General features: G+C 37.7%; 2 pseudogenes; one reads left to right on the forward strand and one right to left on the reverse strand.

Moving 5' to 3' along the window:
* LOC118841651 overlaps positions 1 to 21,512 on the forward strand; it is a 1,013,973-nt pseudogene that overhangs the window by 57,299 nt on the left and 935,162 nt on the right.
* LOC118841667 lies at positions 9,695 to 10,940 on the reverse strand (annotated as a pseudogene).

Here is a 21,512-nt window from a genome sequence, read left to right on the forward strand (position 1 = left end):
GAGTGATGGACTTTCTATTTTGGAACCTCAGAGGTTAACTAATTAACTATACTGAAGAAGGATATACAACCTATACATCAGAAGAATTACCTTTATAACATGCCTGGCAAATGGTGATCCAACCTCTGATCAAATATTTTCAATATTGGACAGATTACTGCCTTTCAAGGAAGGTCACTCCGTTGTTGGAAGATTCTTTTTTTTTCCCTGCACAATAGGGTCTTAATCCAAGCTCTGACCTATAAACAGAAAATGGAAAAGGTGTTGATCTGGAAGTCAGGAGACCTGACTTTTAATCCCATTTTAATTCCTTTCTCATTGTGTGAGCTAATTTCTTTTGTTGGCCTGTTTCCTCACCTGAAAATAGAAGTTGGACTAGATGATCACTTTTGATCCCTTCTAGGTCTGATAATAAATGGTTGTACGAAATCATAACAAATGCTTGTGTTAAATAGATTATATTTATTTTAAAATGGATTTTTTGGGGATAATTATTACTGTTTCTCATTCATCTCAAGCAAAATCATAATTAAAAAGGTAACCAAATCATCATTTCTAAATTTCTCTTCCTCCTCATCTTGCCTATTTGTTCAAAGCATCAGATCCTTGTAGATTTCCTCTTCTTGGACACATATTAAATGTGATAGCAGAGCCATCTCATCAGCATATTGATGTACTTCAGTTTCTGCCTACTCTCACTAATTTATCTGTTCCTCAGTAACCTGTAATGTACAAAATCCCCAAATTTCTGTTGTTTATTTATAGTCCCAGATATTGCTTACACCATTTATAGGTAGCTCTAATAGGAAAAAAAGAATTTTCCTCCCACTGATTCAAAATTTTTCTCTTTATAACTTTCATTCATTGTGTCTGATTTTGTACGTAAGGATAAAACAAAATAAGTCCAACATCTCTTGTACGAATATGCTTTTAAATATTTGGAAAAAGCAATAATCTCCCTCTTCTATTCCTTTAACAATGCTTCTATTCTTCAGAATAAATATCCCTAGTTCCTCCCAATGTTGGATATAGAGAATGTAGTGGAGGAAAAACTGGATTTGTAGTTAATGTCCTCACTTCAAATCCTTTTAAGAAGTCTTTGGGAAAAAACGGGATAATTGGATACAGTACAAGGAATTTATGTATAGGTTTGACTAGATAACCTATTGTTATTCAAATTCTTATATTCTATGTTTTTGTGATATTACATGGTTTACAATCTAGTCCACTTCCTTGGATATACATTTTGTCACTGTCCCTCTCTTCAACGTGGCATGTAGACAATAACGTGATGCTTCTGTTGTAGTCTGACCAGAAGGAGGACTGATATTAGAGACCTCTCTCACTTTATACACTATAATTTTATGAATGTAGTCTAAGATCGCATTCTCTTTTGATTGTATGATGCTATGCTTGTCTTGTATCGCTTTTGCAGTACAATCAAACCCCAAGCTCTTTGGTGTATGTCTTTCCCATACTATATTTGTATCATTGATATTTCAAACTGAAATATGATACTTTACATTTTTTTCTTTATTAATTTTATATTGTTAGCTTTAGGTCACTGTTACAGCCTTTTGGGATATCTTTGGTTCCAAATTTTCTCAAAGGTATTAACTATCACTTCCATACAGTATTAATTTTAGATGTAGTAAACATCCTGCCTATATCTTTATTCAGATCATTGATAAAAATGTTCAAGAGAGCATGGCCAAGGAAAGGATTCTGAATTAGTGCCCTATAGACTTCTCTGAGGGTTGATTCAGTCCATTAATCTACACTCTTTGGGCATAGTCACATAATGAGTTCTGAACACACCTATTTATATTACCACCTCATTCACATATTTTCATTGTATATACCAAGATATCATGAGAAACTATGTCAAATACCTCAGTAAATTATATAAAAAGTGTCTATGGCATTGCCTTTATCTAGTCTTTTCTTTACTTCTGATTTTGAATTCCAGATTTTCTTCTTCCCACTGCCCCCCTCCCTCCCCAAGACGGCATGGAATCCAATATATCTTCTACATATAACTTTGCATTGAACTTATTTACACAATAGTCAGGTTGTAAAGATGAATTATGACCAATGGAATGAATGGTGAGAGAGAAGAAACAAAACCAAAACCAAAAACAAAAGAGAAAAAAAAAAAGAAAAAAAAAGGAGAGCAAACAGTTTGCCTCAATCTGCAGTCTCCATAGATCTTAGATGTAGATAAAAAAGCAATATCTAGTCTTTTATGAGGTCTGTCAAGAAAGGAAATGTGATTAGTCCTGGTATGATTTGTTTATAATGATTCCATTTTGGCCTGTAATGAATAGCAATTTTCTTCATATGTGCTGAGAAAGCATTCCTCTATTAATTCAATTTTCTAGCAGTGTAGGTCAAACTCACTGCCCTCTAATTTGAAGAATTCACATTTTTCTTTTCTTTCTTTTTTTTTTGAATATTGAGATATTTGGCCATTTCTTTTTCCACAGCAAGGTCTTCCACCCATTCTGAAACTTTAAAAATAATTTAATAATCACATGCCTAAATTCTTTCTTAAATATCTTTTGATGTAATTAATCTATTTCTGATGACTTGGACTCAAGGACCAAATAGCAGCTCTCTGTCATCTTCTCAGTCATCTTGGATTTTAATTTCATATTTGATGTGACTCTAAAGTTGCCACTTCAAAGTCTGGGAACAATGAGCCCCATTGGTTAGTGTTCTGAGATGACACATGGAATTTGATTTTCGTTGATTCTGAGTACACATAGATCTTCAGCTGAGTTGACTTCCACCACTGGAGGAGCGGGAGAAAAGGCTAATGCTAGGTATATAGAGCATGACACTAACTTCTCCAATCTTATCACTCCTGGAAGTTCAACCTGCACTCTTCATTGCAGTCCTATTTATCTTATCATAGGACCTGAAATCTGAGAGATAGTGGGTAAAAACCTCCAGGGAGTAAGAGTAAGGAGGAAGAAAAGGAAATCACATAGCTTTTTTTTGGATCATAGATGCCATTCATAAGAAAGTTTGAATTATCTTCAATTTAACAAATATTTTATTAAGCATTTAATTATTTTAATAGATGCATTCATAGTGCTAGGTCCTGAGGATACAAAGACAAAAACAAAACAGGTTCTAGCCCTTCAGGAGATTATATTATATTATTTATATTCTTTATTTACATATACTTATAACATGTAGTTAGCATTTATATAGCACTTTAAGGTCAGCAAAACACTTTAAAAATATTATTTCATTGTTATTCTCACAATATCTCTGGGAAGTAGATGGTATTATTATCCCCATTTTATGAGATGAGGAAACTGAGACAGAGGTTAAGTGATTTTCTGAAAGTAACACAAACACTAAGTTTCTAAGGATAGATTTGAACTCAGGTCTTTTAGAATCCAGGTCCAGCACTCTATGGATTGCTCTCCCAAGCTCAATATAGTAATACAATGTAATTTAGAATGGGCAGCTAGATGACCTAGTGGATAGAGTGTTGGGCCTGAGGGCAGAAAGATTCATTTTCCTGAGTTCAAATATGGCCTCAGACACTTATTACAGGGTGTTCCTAAAGTCTGAACACATAGGCAAAAATGCATATTTTGAAGAAATGAAATGAATGAAATTTTCAGCAACATTTTATTTAATTGGAATATTGACAAATAACATGTTCAAGATGATTTCCATCATTTGTGATGCAAAGGTTGATGTGCTTTGCAAGATTCACATGAACTTGATGCAATAACTCCACATTTCCTATGTGTCCAGACTTTAGGAACATTGTGTAGTTGTGTGACCCTAGGCAAGTCACTGAACTCTGTTTGCCTCAGTCATCTGTAAAATGAGCTGGAGAAGGAAATGGCAAACTACTACACTATCTTTTCCAAGAAAACCCCAAATGGGTTCATGAAGAGTCAGACATGAATAAAATGACTCAAGAACAAAATTGAATGGAGAGAATGTTTTTTATTTGGGTGGGGCTGATGAGGGAAAGTTTAATGGAGCAATTGATTAATAAGAAGAATTTTGAAGGAAAATAAGGCTTCTGACAGGTTAGGTGAGGAAGGAGTACATTCCAGGTGTGAGAGATGATTTGTGAGAATCGAGAGAGAGAGAGAGAGAGAGAGAGAGAGAGAGAGAGAGAGAGAGAGAGAGAGAGAGAGAGAGAGAGAGAGAGAGAGAGAGAGAGAGAGAGAGAGAGAGAACTGAGTTTGTAGAACTGGTTGGTCTGGCTGGAGCACAGAGTATGGGAAGGGTAGTATTATGAAATAAATCTGCAAAAGTAGGTTGGAGCCAGATTGTGAAGGGCCTTGAATATTATAGCTAATATTTCTTATGGCTAAGGAATTTGTATATTATCCCAGAGGCCAAATGGAGCTATTCATTGATCTTTGTGGGAAACCAGAATCTTTGGGAAAGAAATAAACATGTTGCAGGGGGACTGTGGATCACATCATATTTTAAGTCTCTTATCCAGGTATTAAAAAATCCCATCTCTTCTAAGTTGGTAATAACAGCATTTACATAGTGTGCTCAGCTTGTCAAATATCATCTCATTTGATACTCACAACAACTCTGGGAGGTGGGTGCTGTTACTCCTGTTTCATAAATGAGGAACCTAAGGCAGGTAGAAATTAAGTGACTTGCTCCAGGTCACAGAACTCATTCTCTCCTAGTTTACCTGTCTATCCTGAGTGGGCTTCCTGGGCATTCTTCCCATTTCCTGCTTATCTGTGCCTTTCTCATCTCTCCTTCATATAGGATTTTTCACCTTCACCTGCTTTCCCCTTCTTTGATGTCTCAGTCTCTGGGGACTTTTGGTCCTTGGAAACTTGTTAGTGACAAACATGGGAATTTTCTTATGTCTAGGTCCCTCTCTCCCTCCCCAACTAGGAAGATCTCTCTGGGACATGCTTCTCAAGTATTTGGGGGCAGTATTTACCCTCTCAGCCATCCACTGGGGCACGGAAAGTCTCCGCCATGATTCCTTTCTTCCTGACCAATGCAGACTGCCTTGAACAGTCTTACAGTTATTCAGCTAAACTTGCCATTTCATTTATTGATTATACCATGTTTCTTTTTTTTTTTACTCCCTGATCCTTGACCAATCTGGGAGTACTCCATGACTGAGACTATGTCTTATCATTTTTCTTATTTAATTTCTCCAAGAATGGAAATTATGAATTACAGCCAATTGTTGTGGTCAACTGGAGAAACAAAAAATGTGAAGATGACTTCCCTTAAGAAGCTTATAATCCAATATGATGGAATGAATTAATCAGCAAACACATATTAAGTACTGTGCCAATCACTGGGCAAACAAAGACAAAAGTCGGTAAATATTTATTAAGAACCTATTTTGTGCTAGTCACTGTGGTAAGTGCTGGGCATACAAAGAAGGCAAAGGACAGTCCTTGCTCTCAAGGAGCTAAAATTTAATGAGGAGACAACATACAAAAAGTACAAATAAGCTATATACAGGGTAAATGGAAAATGATAGAAGGAAGGCACTAGAATTAAGAGGAAACCAGGAAAGGTTTCCTGTTGAATGTCGGATTTTAGTTAGGACTTGAAGGAACCCAGGGAAGCCAAGAGGTATAGATGAGGAAGGAGAACATTCTAGGCATGGGGAACAGCCAGTGAAAATTCTTGGAGCTGAAAAATGGAGTGTCTTGTTTGAAGAACAGCAAAGAAGCCAGCAGCACTGGATCAAAGAGTACATGGAAGGGGAGTATAAAGTGTAACTGAAAAAGTGGAGAGTGCCGGCTATGAAGGGCCTCGAATGCCAAATTTGGGATCCTGGAGGTGATAGCCAGTCACTGGAGTTTATTGGGGGAGGAGATTGGGGGTGACATGGTAAGACCTGAACTTTTGGAGGATCACTTTTCTAGCTGAGTTCAGGGTGGACTGGAGTGGGGAGACACTTAAGGGAGACAGACTCATCAGTAAGCTGTTTCAAAAGTATAGGCCATGAGATGCAGAGAGCCTGCACCGGAGTGGTGGCAGTTTCAGGGGAGAGGAGAGAGGAGTGTCTGTAAGAGATGTTACCAAGGTAAAATGATGGTAAAATTGATAGGCCTTGCAAGGAACTTACATTCCATTGGGGGAGACAACATGTACACATATGCGTATGTGAAATGCATGAAAAATAGTCATCTTTGGGGAAGGCACTAACACCTGAAGGGATCAGGAAAGGTCTCACATAGGAGGTAACGCTGAACTGAGCTTTGAAGGAAGCTGTGACAGAAGTAAGGAGAGAGTGTATTCCAGGTATGAGGGACTGCCTTTCAAAGCTGTGAGGACAGGAACTGAATGGCATGTGGGAACAGCAAGGAGGCCAATTTAGTTGGACTGAAAAGTTCATGAAGGAGAGTAATCAGCCTGGAGACATAGATTGGAGGCAACCTGTGAAGACCCTTAAATGCTAACGGGAGGAATTTGTATTTGTACCTCCAGGCAGTAGAGAATCACTGGAGTTTATCAAGTAGAAGAGTTAAAAAACAAGCATTCATTAAGTACCCATTACTTTCAGTTACTGTGCTAGGTACTTTACAATAACCCTGGGAGGTAGGTGATAGTATCCCCATTCTACAGTTGAAGGAACTGAGATAAGTATTGTTACCCCTATGCAACAGAGGTTAAGTGACTTGCCCAAGGTCATACAGCTAGTAATTGTCTTAGACTGGACATAGGTTCAAGCCTTCCTGACTCCAGGACCCATTTTGACATTATCTTATTATATAGTTTGAGATCTTCTAGGCCCAGTTTCTGCCTGAGGGTTTTATACTTTTCCTGATCTTTGGGTTTCTCAGACCCTAGATTACTATGGTAATTCGCTTCCATATATTGTGTATCTAATCTATTAAGTTGATTAGCCACTGTATTCCTTATCCTACACTGGATTGTTGTGATGATTACTACTTTGTAAATCTAGTACTACTGGGCTGCCTTCCCTCACACTTTTTCTTTTTCATTGATTCTTTTGATACTCTTGATCTTTGGATCTTCCAGATGAGTTTTGTTATTTTTTCTAGCTTTATAAAATAAAACTTTGTTAGTTTGCTTGGTAAGGCCCGGAATAAGTAAGTTAACTTTGGTACAATTGTCATTTTTATTATATTGGCTTGGCCTACCCATGAGTTATTGATATTTCTACAGTTGTTTAAATCTGGTTTTTTTTTGTGTGTGAAACATTTCGTAATTATGTTCATACAGTTTCTGTGTGTGTTTTGGCAGGGAAGACTCCCAAATATTTTATTTTATCTGCAGTTATTTAAAATGTAATTTCTCTTACTCTCTCTTCCTGCTGCATTTTGTTGGTAATATATAGAAATGCTGATGATTTATGTGAGTTATTCTATGTAGATTTATCTTTCTACTTTGCTAAAGTTGTTAATTAATTCAACTAGTTTTTTAGTTGATCCTTTAGAGTTCTCTAAGTATACCATCCCATCATATCAGCTGCAAAGAGTTATAGTTTTGTTTCCTCATTGCCTGTTCTCACTTGCTGTGTTCAAAGATATAAAACTTCCCCTAGGTACTGCTTTTGCTATATCTACCAAATGTTGGTATGTTGTCTCATTGTCATTCTCTTTAATGAAATTGTTGATTGTTTTTATAATTTGTCCTTTGACCTATTCATTCTTTGGGATTAAATTATTTTTTTCAATCAATTTTAAATTTATGCTTCCGAGTCCCTTTATTGAATGTAATTTTATTGCTTTATTGTTAGAAAAAGATGAATTTAATATTTCTGCTTTTTTGGATTTGTTTGTGAGGTTTTTATGCCCTAATACATGATCCATTTTTATGAACATACTATCAACAGCTGAGAAAAAGATATACTCACTTTTATTACATTCAATTTTCTCTATCAGATATTTCTATCCTATCTGACTCTTCTAAAATTCTATTCATCTTCTTAACTTCTCTCTTATGTACTTTGTGATTAAATTTATCTAGTTTTGAGAGGGGTAAATTGAGATCTCACTGGTATAGTTCTATTGTCTATTTCCTCTTTTAATTAATTTAACTTTTCCTTTAAGAATTTGTTTGCTATGGCATTCGGTGCATATATGTTTAGAATTCGTATCACTTCATTGTCTATATTACCTCTTAGCAAAATGTGATTTCTCTGATTATCTTTTTTAGTTAGGTCAATTTTTGCTTCTGCTTTGACTCAGATCATGACTATTATGCTTCTGCTGAAGCATAATAGATTTTCTCCAGTCTCTTATTTAATTCTGTGTATATTTTATGTTTCAAGTATGTTCCTTATAAACAGCGTATTGTTGGATTCTGACTTCAAACATATTCTGCTTTGTGATTCTGTTTTATGAGTGAGTTCATCACATTTACATTCACAGTTATGATTTGTGTGATTACTGTACATTTCCCTCCATCCTATTTGTTCTATTTATCTCCTCTCTCTCTCTCTCTCTCTCTCTCTCTCTCTCTCTCTGTCTCTCTCTGTCTCTCTCTGTCTCTCTCTGTCTCTCTCTCTCTCTCTCTGTCTCTCTCCCCCTCCCCTTATACCCTGTTCCACCTCAAAAGTCTATTTTGCTTCTGACCAGTGACTCCCTCAATCTGCCCTCCTTCTTATCATCCTTCCTCTTTTTTTCTTAGCCCCTTCTCCTTCTACTTCTCTGTTGGATAAGATAAATTTCTATGCCCAACTCTGTGTGTGTATATGTATGTGTATACACATGTGCATACATGCATATATTTTTCTTGCTTTGAACCAATTCAGATCAGATTGAGGTTCAAACATTGCCCGCTCACTCTTATTTCCCCCTCTACTGTAAAAGGTCTTCCTTGCATGACACCTTTATGTGAGATAATACCCATTCTTCCTCTCCCTTCCTCCATCTCCCAGTGCATCCCTCTTTTTCACACCTCCATCTTTTGAGATTATTCCAACATAAGCAAATCACAGTCATATCCTTTGTGTGTTAACTTCTTTTAAATGCCTTAATGATAAAGTTCTTAGTAGTTACATGTATCATCTCATATAAAAATGTGAACAGTTTTATCTAAAGTATTTTATGATTTCTCCTTCATGATTATCTTTTTATGCTTCTCTTGAGTCTTGTATTGGAATGTTAAATTTTCTATTTATGTCTAGTCTTTTCATAAAGAATGCTTGAAAATTATCTGTTTCATTAAATGTCCATTGCCCCCTTCCCCCACAAAGGATTCCACTCAGTTTCTTGGGGTAGGTTATTCTTGGTTGTAATCCTATCTCCTTTGCTTTTTGGAATATCATATTATAAGCTCTCCCCTCCTTTATCATGGTAGCTGCTAAATCTTGTGTAATTCTGCCTGTGGCTCCATGGTTTATTTCTGGCTGCTTATAGTATTTACTTCTTGGCTTGGAATCTCTGGAAATGGTTTATAACATTCCAGGAGCTTTCATTTTGGGATTTCTTTCAAGTGTTGATCAGTGGATTCTTATAATTTCTATTTTGTCCTGTGGTTCTGAGATACCAAGGTAGTTTTCTTTTATAATTTTTTAAAATATGATGTCTTGCTTTTTTTTGATTATGGCTTTCAGGTAGTTCAATAACTCTTAAAGTATCTTTTATTGATCTATTCTGAGATACTTCATGTTTTCTTCTGTTTTTTCATTCTTTTGCCTTTGTTGTATTATGTCTTAATGTTTCATGGAGTCCCTAATTTTTTTTTCTTAAGACTTATAGATTTATTTTTAACAGTGTATACGTATCATGTGCAGAAATGTAGTCTTAACAGTTTCCTAAACTTTTGAGAATATCCCTTCAAAATGGCCAGCATTATACATATCTTACACTGAAATATTTAATTCCAAATTCATTTTAAGATGGAGAATTAAATAAAGCAAGACTGCCCCCTACTGACTATAGGGACATAGCTCATGCTATTTTAAATGACTACAAACAATATATATATAAGGCATTATTAGTACATCACAGACTTGATTGCAATAGCTTTTTCAAACATTAACCACTAATGATTCAATGATTACAGAATTCTGCGTTAACTATTAAAATTTTACACCTAGAAACAAATAAAGAGAAATGATCTTCAACAGTACTTTATTTTTTAAAGCAGGTGATTATTTCTTCTGTGTTTTGAGTCTTGATTCACTTCCTGCAGGTGTCCTGTTGCTTCTTGAGAGAGAATTCATAAATGCAGGAAGGCATTTGCCAGAAAACATCTTTAGTAAATAAAGAGAACTCTGGTCCTGGGGAGGGTTGAAAAAGTATCTGGCATCTTCCGAACCTTTGCATAATTGATAAATCCTCTGAGAAACAGGAGAAAACCTAATATAAGGAAAACCCACCAGAGCCAGTACTGACCATCAAAGTAGCCAGGGAAATAAGTAGAAAACCTGACAATCAAGATCCACTTAATTAAAGATAGGCCAAACTCTGAAATGGCCCCATATCTTCCTGCAGCTGAGGTGGTCAGACAGAAAGACAGGAAAAATCCAATCCAGTTAAAGAGGAATGCCATGAAAAAAGTTAACATGAATATCCCATCATTTCCTATCCTCAGCTGGTCAGCATCATCAAAATCATCCCTTGCTACAAAATCATCGTCTCTCCCAGGAACCAAGGGGATGGTAGCTTCAGCCTTGGTCCTTTCTGCTTCATCATAAGTAGGCAATGTGGTAGCCACATTGTAAGACGGGGGCTTAGGAAATCCAGATTCATCTTTGTAGTCAAAATATGCTGCACTCTCTGTAGAGATGCTGCTGTAGGGGGGAGGAGCATCACTAACAACTCGCTCAGGTTCTTCAGACTTTTCCTCATTCTGCAACTACTGGTATCTGCTGCCGCTGCTGGGCTCGGCCGCCGCGGCCATGGCGCAGCCGGGAGGGCGGAGGGGCCGCTGCGGGGACGGTGGCGGGGCCGCGGCGGCTGGGCTGCTTTCGGGGAGGCCCGGGGGGTGGGGAGGTCTGTAAAGGGGGGCGACGGAAGGGCTAGGATCGATGGGTGGCCGCTGCGGGAAGCACTCGGAGGCCTCGGCTTCCTTCAGGCTCTCTGCGGGTTGCCCTCCCTAGGCTTGACGGTGCAGCTGTCGAAGCACAGCCGCGATGTCTCCGAAAGGAGGCGGAGACCGAAACCGGAGTCCCTAATTTTTAAAGCATTATTTTATTGAAATTTTGTACCTTTTTTTTTTTTTTTACCATTTGGCATATTCCATTTTTAATGTATTTTAAGCATTTTTGTGCCTCTTTTATCAAACTGTTAATTTTGTTTTCATAATTTTTTGCATTGCTCTTATTTATTTTCCCATTTTCCTCTACCACTTTTATTTGACTTTAACATAATTTTTTGTTCTTTTTTTCTCTTTATTTAGCTTTCCCAGAAATTCTTGTTGGACTTTTGTCCAATCTGCCTTTTTCCTTTGAGGCTTTGCTTGTAGATGTTTTCAAGTTCTTGTTTTCTTCTGATTTTGTGTCTTGAACTTCCCTGTCACCATAGTAGACTTTTATGATTAAGTTCCTTTTTTGTTGTTTACTCATTTTTAAAGTTTATTTCTTGACTTTGAACTTTATCTTAAAGTTGGGCCCTGCTCACTTTGGGGTGGTGTGGTGGAACTGTCCCATAATTCAGGAATTTTTACCCTGCTTTTTCATAGCTGTTTCTGGGGAGTCTGTAAGTTTTCTTTTCTTCCAACATGTTATGATTCAGGGAGAGATGTGGTCACTGATCTCCTGATTTGTGCTCTGGTCCTTACCCAGGTAGAGTCCTTTATCTACTGCAAACGTAAATGCTAGTGCCCTTCTCTGCCCTGGAACTGTGACCAAGGCTCCTGCTACCTAGTGACATTAAGCGCTCCTCTTCATCCTGAAACTGTGACCTGGATCTGGGTAATGGGTAATGGTGTTGTCAGATGGTGCCTTGTCCTGTTCCCAGTGGCAGCACAGGGGTTCGATATAATCTCTTTCTGATGAGTTGTCCAGTACCATTACCATCTCTGGACAATGAGAGCTCCTAAAACTGCTGCTGCAGTAGTTGCTGTCATGGCTGCCTTCAATGCTCAAAGTTGGTGGTACCACCATGCTAAGTTCTCTGCCTGCCTCTACCCCTGTGTCACAGATCTTTCCTTTTGACCCCCTAAGTTATCTTGGGCTGGACGAATGTTTCACCCTGAGCTTTTATTGGTTTTGGTGCTCCAGAATTTGATTGAACACATTACTTTAAAGTTGTTTGGAGGAGATTATTGGGAACATTTGGCTTGAACGCTCCCTTTACTCCATCATTTTTGCTTCTAAACATATAAGGAAGGGGGTTTGACATCTCCACCTAATCTCATTCAATCAATTAGTTAATTAATATGGTTACACTTTTGAAATGTGTTAACAAGATATCTATATCCTGTTATCCCTTCATTAGATGTGAACCCCTCTTCAATTTGGTTAGGAAAAGAATGATCTGATTGGGTAGCCAAATAAGCTAACCACATCCCAGGAGGTTTTAAATAATGGGAGAAATTTAATCTGTTTGTAGACTTCTGTGCTTGTGGCAGAGAAAGAGCATTGGGGTGGAAGAGTGAACTCAGAGGGCTCCTCTCCATTGATCATGTCAGTAGAGAGATCAGAGCAATGGCAGACAACACATTAATCCAGCAACAGAGAAAATATACTGAGGGCAATCAGAGACACAAAACACAGACATACAGAAAGATAGGAAGTAGCTTCAATGAGCATCTCCTCTTAAACCAGAGAGGAATACTGGCTATTGATTCAAGAAAATACTTTGAGATGCAAGAAGTTGCAAATTTACCCTTTAATCTTACATGTTCTTTACACTCAGAGCCTGTTTCCTATGCATCTATTCTACTATCCTACCTTAGTAAATACCCTTTGGTAAAAAGCTAATTGATGCCTACTGGCTGATTAGAATTGGAATCACACTAATGAGGGGCTTGTGGCAAAAGAACTAGGAGCTTAGGTCTCAGGGTTCCCCTTAAAACCCTAAGAAGAGTAGTAGCTGCCATCGTCCAGAGATCTGGCCAAACAATGTGAATAGGAGGTGGGGAAATGATCCCAGCATGCTAGCTATGAAAGTATTGAAGAACACTTTATTAGTCAGAACTGAGACATAGGGAACACATATGGCCAAGGGGAGTCACTCAACTTAAACATTGCAGGGTTATTTTTTTTTGCAGTGTCATAATGCTTCTCCTCTTGGGTACAGTTTCTGCTGGGTTGGTTACTCCGATGGACAATCTGGACTGGCTCTTTGGGCACACCCTGCCGGATAATTAGTTCCACTGCAAGGTAGCCGCCACTAACAATGGAGGGAGAGGAGAGAGAAATAATTTTTACCACCCTTCCAACAATGGAAAAGGTACTAGGGAAAAGGCAAGGACAATTCACTATTAAGATATGAGTTCTTTCTTCATATCTCCTTTTTCGTAGATGACCTTCTTTTCAGAGCTTTCTTATGCTTTCTGAGCCACTTTCAGGCAGCCAATGCCTAACTGCCCTATAATTCCATCATGTTTCTTATGGAATTTCTTTACTTCTCTTAAATGGAAGTATTTATACATCTTAAACTTCCTTTATATTGGCTAATAAAAGCCTGAGAAAGATTAACCCTTTACAAGGTATGAATGATGTAGTACAAGTTTTGTGCCTTTTACACTTAGCATCTGTGAGTAGGTTATTCAGAGAGTCAACTTTCATAACCTTTACAAGCCTTGCATGCAACCAACTCAAAGTCTGAAAGGATAAAACCTCAACACCTCACTCTTCTTGTTATGTGCCCATTATATTTTAAAGTTTCTTTAAGTGGGTTAGGGGACCCAGCTGATCAAAAGACCCCAGATAAGTACCTCCCTACATAAGAATAAGAGGTGGTGCCATGTTATATTGTAGACTTTCTCCCACCAATCCTTTGGTCCATGTAAAATGTTCAATAGTAGATATACATATACACTTATATATACATACACACATATATACATATACATATACACACATACGTATTTACACACATGCACATATACATATATATGTATGTGTGTATATGTATATATGTGTGTATCTATCTATATATATCTATAATATTCAATAGAAACTGTCATAAAATGGAAGCAGATACCAGAGCAGGTTAAAAACCAGAATCCTACAATATGTTGTTTGCAAGAAGCACATTTGAAGCAGAGAGATATACACAGAGGAATAGAGTAAAGGTGAAAGGTTGGAGCAGAATATTCTTATGCTTCAGCTGAAGTAAAAAAAAAGGTGGGGTAGCAATCATGATCTTCGACAAAACATAAGCGAAAATAGATCTAATTTAAAGAGACATGGAAACTACTTGCTAAAAGGTACCTTAGACAATAAAGTAATATCAATACTAAACATATATGCACCAAATTGTATGGCATCCACTTTTTTAGGTGAGGAAACTAAAGCTTTGCCCAAATTTATTTTTTTCTTAATGGTAGTTAATTTTTCCGAATCACATGTAAAGATAGTTTTCAACATTCATTTTTGTAAAATTTCGAGTTCCAAATTTTTCTCCCTCCCTCAGTTCCCTCCCCCTCCACAAGACAGCAAGAATTCTGATGTAGGTTATATATGTAAAATCATGGTAAACATGTTTCCACATTAGTCATGTTGTGAAAGAAGAATCAGAATAAAAAAGAAAATCCATGAGAAAGAAAAAAACAAAAACACAAGTGTATTCTGCAATCTACATTCAGACTTCATAGTTCTTTTTCTGGATGTGGGTAGCATTTTCCATCATGAGTCTTCTGGAACTGTCTTAGATCCTTGCATTGCTAAGAAGAGGTAAGTCTATGAAAGTTAGTCATAGCACAATGTTGCTGTTGCTGTTGCTGTGTATAATGTTCTGGTTCTGCTCACTTCAATCAGTATCAGTTTGTGCAATACTTTCCAGGTTTTCTTGCAATCTGAGTGCTCATCATTTCTTACAGAACAACAGTATTCTTCGTTCTTTTGCTCCAGCTTGGCAAATAATAGGTTTTTGGTTTGACTCTTGGACAACTAGAGTACTAAAAGAATTAATTTCCTTCCAAGGCATCCCTTTCCATTTTTGGATGCTTCTAATTGCTTAAAACTTCTTACATAAGCCTAAATCTTTCTTCCATTGTGTGGCCCCAGTCCTGCAACCTGGAGCCAAGCAGACAAAATCCAATCCCTTTCCCCCATGGAAATCCTTTAAATATTTGAAGAGAGAGAGTATCTCACCCAGTTCTTCCTTTAGCCTTCTCCAAGTTAAATATCCTCTATTCCTTCAACCACTATATAACATAGTTTGAATACCTCCAACATCCATCCAACTTGCTTGTGAATGGATATACTTTTTTATCCAGTACAATCCTTTTCCATGTCCTTCTGTAATTACCTCACAAGGAAGTTCCCCCAATATTTAGGGGGCCTTCCCTTAGGTTTCTGAACATTAGAGGTATAGCAATGGAATGAATGCATGAGTTCACCTGTGCGCGCGCGCGCACACACACACACACACACACACACACACACACACACTATTCCTTTCTTTTTTTTTTAGTTTTTCTGTTTTCCTCCTATTTTTCCTCTTTTTCTAAATTTAATTTTTTTAATATATTTCGTTTTCAGCATTGATTTTCACAAGAGTTTGAATTACGAATTTTCTCCCCATTTCTACCCTCCTGCCCACTCCAAGATGCCATATATTCTGATTGCCCCATTCCCCAGTCAGCCCTCCCATCTGTCACCCCACTCCCCTCCCATCCCCCTTTCCCTTCTTCTCTTGTAGGGCAAGATAAATTTCTATGCCCCATTGCCTGTGTATCTTATTTCCTAGTTGCATGCAAAAACTTTTTTTTGTTGTTTTGTTGTTTTTTTGTTGTTTGAACGTCTGTTTTTAAAACTTTGAGTTCCAAATTATCTCCCCTCTTCCCTCCCCATGCACCCTCCCTAAGAAGGCAAGCAATTCAATATAGGCTGCATGCGTATCATTATGTGAAACCTTTCCACAATACTCATGTTGTGAAAGATTAACTATGTTTTGCTCCTTCCTAACCTATCCCCCTTTGTCGAATTTTCTCCCTTGACCCTGTCCCTTTTCGAAAGTGTTTGTTTTTGATTACCTCCTCCCCCTGTCTGCCCTCCCTTCTATTGTCCCCCCTTTTTTGTCTTCTTCCTCCTTCTTTCCTGTGGGGTAAGATACCCAATTGATTGTGTATGGTGTTCCCTCCTCAGGTCAAATCCGATGAGAGCAAGATTTACTCATTCCTTCTCACCTGCCACCTCTTCCCTTCCTAGAGAACCGCTTTTTCTTGCCACTTTTATGCGAGATAATTTATCCCATTCTATCTCTCCCTTTCTCCCTCTCTTAATATATTCCTTTCTTATCCCTTAATTTGATTTTATTTTTTTAGTTGTCATCCCTTCATATTCAACTCACCCTGTGCTCTCTGTGTGTGTATATGTATATACCTACACACATACATACATAGACACACATATGTATATATATGTATACACACACACACACACACACACACACACACACACACACACATATATATATATATATATATATATATATATATATATATATATATATATGCATATTCCCTTCAGTTACTATGATATTGAGGTCTCATGAATCATACACACGATCTTTCCATGTAGGAATGTAAACAAAACAGTTCAACTTTAGTAAGTCCCTTATGATTTCTCTTTCTTGTTTACCTTTTCATGCTTCTCTTGATTCTTGTATTTGAAAGTCAAATTTTCTATTCAGCTCTGGTCTTTTCACTGAGAAAGCTTCAAAGTCCTCTATTTTATTGAAGATCCACATTTTGCCTTGGAGCACGATACTCAGTTTTGCTGGGTAGGTGATTCGTGGTTTTAATCCTAGCTCCATTGACCTCTGGAATATCATATTCCAAGCCCTTCAATCCCTTAATGTGGAAGCTGCCAGATCCTGTGTTATCCTGATTGTTTTTCCACAACACACAAATTGTTTCTTTCTGGCTGCTTGCAGTATTTTCTCCTTGACCTGGGAGCTCTGGAATTTGGTGACAATGTTCCTAGGAGTTTTATTTTTGGGATCTATTTGAGGAGGTGATTGGCGGATTCTTTCAATTTCTTTTTTACCCTCTGGCTCTAGAATATCAGGGCAGTTCTCCTTGATAATTTCTTGAAAGATGATATCTAGGCTCTTTTTTTGATCATGGGTTTCAGGTAGTCCAATAATTTTTAAATTATCTCTCCTGGATCTATTTTCTAGGTCAGTGGTTTTTCCAATGAGATATTTCACATGGTCTTCCACTTTTTCATTCCTTTGGTTCTGTTTTATAATATCTGGATTTCTCATAAAGTCACTAGCTTCCACTTGCTCCAATCTAATTTTTAAGGTAATATTTTCTTCAGTGGTCTTTTGGACCGCCTTTTCCATTTGGGTAATTCTGCCTTTCAAGGCATTCTTCTCCTCATTGGCTTTTTGGAGCTCTTTTGCCATTTGAGTTAGTCTATTTTTTAAGGTGTTGTTTTCTTCAATATTTTTTTCAGTATTTTTTTTGGGTCTCCTTTAGCAAGTCATTGACTTGTTTTTCATGGTTTTCTCGCATCCTTCTCATTTCTCTTCCCAATTTTTCCTCTACTTCTCTAACTTGCTTTTCCAAATCCTTTTTGAGCTCTTCCATGGCCTGAGACCAGTTCACATTTTTCTTGGAAGCTTTTGGTGTAGGCTCTTTGACTTTGTTGACTTCTTCGGGCTGTATGTTTTGGTCTTCTTTGTCAGCAAAGAAAGAATGCAAAGTCTGAGACTGAATCTTGGTGCGTTTTCACTTCCTGGCCATGTTCCCAGCCAACTTACCTGACCCTTGAGTTTTTTGTTGGAGTATGACTGCTTGTAGAGCAAAGAGTACTTTGTTTCAAGCTTGAGGGGATGTGCTGTTGATTTCAGAGCTATTTCTATATAGCCAGCTCTGCCATAACAGCACTCCTCCTTCCTCAAGAACCACCAACCCAGACCTGACACAAATCTTAAGCAGGCTCTGCACTCCTGCTCTGATCCGCCACTTAATTCCTCCCACCAAGTGGGTCTGGGGCCGGAAGTAACTGCAGCTGTAGTTCTGTAGCTGCACCTTCCCTGCTGCCCCTGGGGCGGAGGCTGAACTGCAAAACTGTCCCCCGCAGCTTTTCCCCACTAACCTTCTCTGTTGTCTTTGGTGTTTGTGGGTTGAGAAGTCTGGTAACTGACGCAGCTCACTGATTCAGGGCACTAGGGCCTGTTTCGCCCAGCTCGCTGTCTGGTTGGTCCTGCCGCTGCCTAGGCTGAGCTCTGCTCCCCTCCACTCCCCTCCACTCATTCAGCAACCATCCAGGCTGTCCTGGGCTGGATCCCTGCTTCCCTCTGCTATTTTGTGGGTTCTGCAGTTCTATAATTTGTTCAGAGCCATTTTGTATAGGTTTTTGGAGGGACGTGGTGGGGAGCTCACACAAGTCCCTGCTTTCCAGTCGCCATCTTGGCTCGGCACCCCCCCACCTAGTCGTTTCTTGTCTTTTGCTACATGACTACCCCACCTTCTTGTCTTATCACATGTCTCTTTAATGATATTTTCTGGCTGCTTCTGGAATATTTTAGTGCGAAGTGATAATGTTAGGCTGCAATTTGAAAATTTACTGTCTTGTGAAGTAGCCAAAGTCAAGTCAGAATCACAGAAACGTGTTTCCACAGAATTTCAGAGTTGGAAGGGAACTTAGTGGTGCTTAGTCCAATCTATAACCACAAAGGACATAATATTGTTTATAATAGAACATTTAAAAATTTTAGAAGTTAAAGATTAGTTATGAAGAAAATTTCTTTCTTTTTAAAAAATAATGCTCTGCTGATATTGTTAAAACGGCGTCCATAATTTCGTTGCTATGGGAGGAGTCTAGGTATAGAAACTTCTTTCACAAATATGTCAATAAATCTGTAACTTACAGTTTTAAAGAGTTACCTGGGGTTTAGAATATTAAGGAATCATATTTAAATTAAATTGCTTTAGGTAACAGTTCCTCCTCACCCCAAAGAAAAATCATTATAATATTTTTATCTCACAGAAACCTTTGCTAATAGTATAAACTTATAACTGTGAGACATTACTCCTGTGAAGTCCTGGCTTTGGTGGTTACTAGCTGTGTAATTTTGAGGAAGTAATTTCATATAATCCTCAATTCTTTATTCTGTAAAATGATGATAGTAATATTCAATGCACTATTTACTTTATAGTCATTGTGAAGATTAAATGGAACAATGAGTATAAAGTGGTTTATAATCTTAGACTGACATATTGTCAGCCATTCATGGTGATGATTGAAATGGTCCTTCTTTTAAAGGATCTTACGACCTATCTGGGTGAGTCAGGACATTGACATTTGAAAAGCTTAGTAATGTCAATATTGAAATAACTGTTCTAAGCCACAGGAGAAGAGATTTTGTGACTGAATATAAAGTATTGTTAAATGAGAGAGACAGAGGAAATAGTGTTTTAGGAGCTCAGAGGATAGATTGATCACTTCAAGCAGAGATGATCTCTGGAGACTTTCAAAAGTGAGGGTCTATTAAAGGTCTAGCAATAGTATGTTGTTGTTCAGTCATTTCAGTTGTGCCTAACTTTTCATGACCCTCATTTGAGGTTTTCTTGGCAAAGGTAGAGTAGTTTGCCATTTCCTTCTCCAGCTTATTTTTACAGATGAGGAACTGAAGCAAACAACGTTTCATGACTTGCCCAGGGTCATATGGCTTGTAAGTGTTTGAGGCCAGATTTGAACTCAGGAAGATGAGTCTTCCTGATTCTAGGCTCAGCACTCAATCACCTGTTTCACTTACTTGCCCACTAGCAACAGTACACATTCAATAAATGCTGATTGAATTATTGAATATAAATTTGAGCTGGACTTTTAAGGACAGGGTGAACTGAAATACGAAACAGAATACTAGGTGAAGAAATGTGGTGTACAAGACTAGACTGACTGGAATGTACGCTATATGCAGGGGAGTAGGGAGAGATGAGGCAGGAAAAGTCAGGGATGAAAAGACTGAAAAATGTTTGTTTGAGGAGGGATGTAATAAAAGATATGGTTGAGGATGAATAACTTGCTATGAAGGATGTATGGGAAAGGAATCAGTGAAAATGGAAGGTGATGAAAAAGGATATTTTATACTCTCTATATTATTATTATACCATATATTCTCATCTCTGTTTTAAAGAATTGTGCTACAAGCCTTAGTATCATAGTTCCAGGGAGAAGGGGAGGTTTTTCCTGCCAACAGCTTGTTGAAGAGAAAAGAAGAAGAAGACGGAGGAGGAAGAGGAGGAGGAGGAGGAAGAGGAGGAGGAGGGGGAGGGGTAGATGATGATAGATTGAGCAGGGCCTAAGGAGTCAGAGGGGATGGGACTAAGTGCATGTTTGGATGGGCAACTTCATCAGTTGAGACTAGAAGGAAAGAAAGAAGAAAATATGAGAAGGCAGTTTGAGATACATAGGGGGTAATTCATATCAGATGGTCTTAACCTTCTTAATTAATTACAAAGTATAGAGTAAAAATATGACTAAACTACTTAGTGTCCAGATAAACTTTGTCAGAATCATAGAATTGTAGAATCATGGAGTTTCAGATTTGAAAGGGAGCTCAGTAGTCCTCTAGCTCCACTTATATGCTATTTCCCAAACACCTTTACAACAATATTTTTTAAAAGAAATCACATTTTTTGACAGTTTTGGTATAAAGTCTAAGGCATTGAATCTTACCTAGATATTTTCATTTTTAAATGCTTTGTCATATTTTTTTAAATGTAATCTATGATTCCATGGTATGGGGGAATTCATGATGTGGAAATTCCCCCAACCAATGGAGAGAAGCCATTTACTTGAAACTTGTGCTCTTAAGAGAGTTGTCTTGGGCATGGAGTCTTGAATAATAATGTTTAAATTAAACTGTTTTAGTTAAGAATTCCCTTCCCTCACCAAAAACAACAAGACATGATAATATTCTCATATCCAGGTAGAATTATATTTATATCATAAAAGAAGAGAATTCTTAGATTTGTACATAAAGAATTGCTAAATTATACAATGTGATAATTTAGGAATTTGGAGAAGGGATAGATCACTTCAGTCAGGAATAGTTGAGAAGACATAAGGAAGCTATGCCTAATACAAGATCTAATACTTAGTATGTATTTAACATATTTTAAAAAATGATTTAAAAGACATCAATGAGGAGAGGATTCTGGGAAGAAGGTGGAGTAGGTCAGAAAATTCCAAGCTCTCAAGATTTTCCCCCACAAAAAAGTTAAAATATCACCTTAGGGCAAAGTGTGGCTGAAGATAAAGAAAAATAGGGGCACAACTGGGGTTTTCCTTGGACTGTTTGAGAAGATCTGAAGAAAAACCCCAGGACTAGGTTTGGTGCCAGGGAGGAGTAAACAACTCCAGGCTAGGTTCCATTTTAACTACAAGCCCGGAAGCCATTTAAACAGCTAGTGGCAACCCCCAGGGT

This window comes from Trichosurus vulpecula, chromosome 3 (assembly GCF_011100635.1).
Source record: "Trichosurus vulpecula isolate mTriVul1 chromosome 3, mTriVul1.pri, whole genome shotgun sequence".
NCBI classification, from domain to species: domain Eukaryota; kingdom Metazoa; phylum Chordata; class Mammalia; order Diprotodontia; family Phalangeridae; genus Trichosurus; species Trichosurus vulpecula.